The sequence below is a fragment of the Tetrao urogallus genome (genome assembly GCF_951394365.1).
Source record: "Tetrao urogallus genome assembly, chromosome: 2".
Lineage (NCBI taxonomy): Eukaryota > Metazoa > Chordata > Aves > Galliformes > Phasianidae > Tetrao > Tetrao urogallus.
The window spans coordinates 14,184,029-14,187,045 of NC_136814.1; positions in this window are offsets into that span (position 1 = coordinate 14,184,029).

Genomic DNA, 3,017 nt, shown 5'->3' on the forward strand with positions numbered 1-3,017 from the left:
ATCTGAAGATGATCCCCTCGCTTGTTGCCTGTTGTACAGAAAGCACACTAGATAAAAAACAACGCTGTTTGCTCTTTGGGTCTCATGCTGCAATTCTGACTGAAAAGGAGTCTTCTGTAAGCAACTGCTTGTTGAAGAAGTTATTTGCTTCAAGTTTTACAGCCTATTCTGCTAGGCTTTTATGGAAAGCTGCTGTGCTGTTAGTTGTGATTAGAGATGAGTCTTTATACAAGACCAAGACAGAAACTTGAAGGTGTTTTGCAATAAATGCTGATATTAGCTTTCAAGTCTTTTTAGTACTAAAACATAAAACCATAAAAGAACATGTTCTGATGGCAAACAGCTATCAAAATGTAGAAAATTAAAATGTAGAAGGTACTTTTCTCACTGGTTAGAGAAACTACAGTGTAGATCAGAAATTAAATCTTGCTCTATTATGAATATAATTTCTTCTCCCTAATAGTGATGTGCTATTCCTTAATAAGTATGTGGACTTACATCATGTAGGCTGTAGAAACTCAGAGTTCTTAGTTATAAAGAACTGCACAGCAAAGTGAAATTGGAGAAGTGACTCAAAGCCCTTTGCAATCAGACAACCACTGTGCTTGTGAATCAGACACACATCAGATCTTTGGCTTGTGTGAATCCTGGTAGGTCTATTGCCTTCACCAGTATACCCAGCTGGATCCCTATGTTATGTTTTTAAACTGGACTCAATTCTTCACAGTTTTTTAGATTATTGGATAAATCTGTAGCATCTTGCATCAGCATTGCAGAAAGGTTTTGAAAATCTTGTTCTGGAATTATTTTTTTAAGCCACCATTACACTGTTCCACTGTCACTGATATCACTGTCTGTACCATTTGTTTCTCATCAATGTCAGGAGAACTTGTGCATTCTGATTATCCCTTTTTGCTTTATTTGAAATATCATGTATTGAGTTTTAGAGGCAGTTTTGTCATAAATGATGGAATAGTACAATATGAACTAAAGCAGAGGCTGGAACTCAAAACGGGGAGAAAACCCAAAAGGCCACATGCTTGCCCTTCAGTTGTAAAATTTGTTCTCTTATTTACTGCAGATTGTAGTGTGTTGTGTAGGGGTTGCATAGCAACAAAATAAAGTTTATCTGTGTAAGGAAATATGAATGTTTCTCAGAGCATAGAGAAGCATAATTTCTGCTGTTTACTGCACTTATCATATCTGTTGCAATGTGGACTGTGTCAGATGTCAATTACAGACTAACTTCAGAAAGACTGTTTATTTTAGATAATATAAATGTTACTTAAAAGATAGGGGATAATATCTTATGTTTACATGTTTAAGATCCATTTCTAAAGTTTAGAAGATGCAGTTTCCTGTCTTAGCCCCAACCAAATTCAAGTAAAGTTCTGTAACTCTGTGGTCCAGGGTAAATTCTGCTGGTGAGGAAACTGATTTTGTTATTTGTGCAAAATTAACTATTTCTAGTTCCTTTGGGCAAATGGGCTTGTATTCGTTCTTTCCTGCTTGTTATTTGTGAATTGCCTGTCTTCCTTTTCGATCCTGGTAAGAATATACATGCATTAAAAAACAAAAACAGAGTCAAGTACTGAAAGTCTGTGAGACAAAGTTGACAGAAATGAAATTAGTTTCTGTTTAAAAGAAGAAGTATATATATTTCACAGTCAAGGCAATTTTACTAGATTTGGAGACAACCAAATACAATTGCTTCTTGAAATGCTAATGAAACTTTTTTGTGTGTTTTAATTATTTGTCATAGAATTGGGGGAAGATCAAAGAGACTCAGCCATTCTGAACAATGCTCAATCTAAGTAAAACTTTAGCTCATGGTACCTGAACATACAGCTGAGAAGGAAGCACCCTATGCGTAACATAGTAGTGGTGGATTTTTCTGGAGGTTGAGAATGTTTTTGAGGATAACTTATGCAATATAACTAAAGAAAATAATAAGCCTATAGGAGGCATAGAAGTAGAACAGAACAGATTGTACATTTTGCATTTGTGATGCTCTAGTATGTCTTCCTATCTCTGTGTCAAATAATGAACACACCATCTTGTTTAACTGTAACATTATTTTCTGACTTTACCTTTGCTCTAAGCCATAGATACCAAAAGAAAATGTCTTCATAGAAAAATATGTGGTAAGGGAAGTACATTGAGTCATATTTATCTACCCAGAGAGCCAGCAGTCAACTGATGTGCTGGGTGACTGAAAAAAATCAACCCACCTGATAGGCTGGTAACTGAACATTATCTGAATGGGGTTTTCTAACTGCTTTTCAAGTAGACCGGAATATTCTGTGGAAAAAATAGGACTGCAACTCTTAGTGGATTTCTCCACTATTCTGTGAAGAGAGAAGATCCAAAAGCAACACCTGAGAGTGTACAAGATGAGGATCCTGGACTTTTGAGAAAAAAGTGGTATCTCACAAGAGCCAAAGATGTGAGGCAGGTTTTTATATACTGTGTGGAGGTTTTTTTGTGTTTTTTTTGTTTTTGTTTTTGTTTTTGTTTTTTGTTTTTTTCCTTTTTCCCCCATATTCAGCCTGTCTGGATTTCTCTGGTGCTGTCAGTTTGAAATATTTTCTGAAAATGTCACCATAAAGTTATCTTCTTGGCCTCTGTAAGCCCATAGAGGATTAAAACCCACTAAAGAGAGTACAGAAGAGCACAGCTCTCTAGCAAGGCTATGTAGATACATGTGTGAAGCAGAGAGGCTTCAGCTCTGGTGCGGACTCCCAGAGATTCATTCCTAGCAACACGCGCTATCGAAGACAGTCTGTGTCAAAGTGGCAGGGTCAGTGAAAGAGTCTGTGACACTGTCTGAACATCTGGCAGAGCGTATCAAAGACAGACATGCAAGGAGCAGGGCCTTCCTAAGAGAGGAAGAAAAGCCAGCATGCTTCTGCAGAAGATCTTGAGTTATTGTATTTGGAGGAAAGATTTGGCTGTATCAGGAATATATTTGCTGTGAGAGATGGGCAGTTATGTACAGCAGAGGAGAGTGCTGAAGC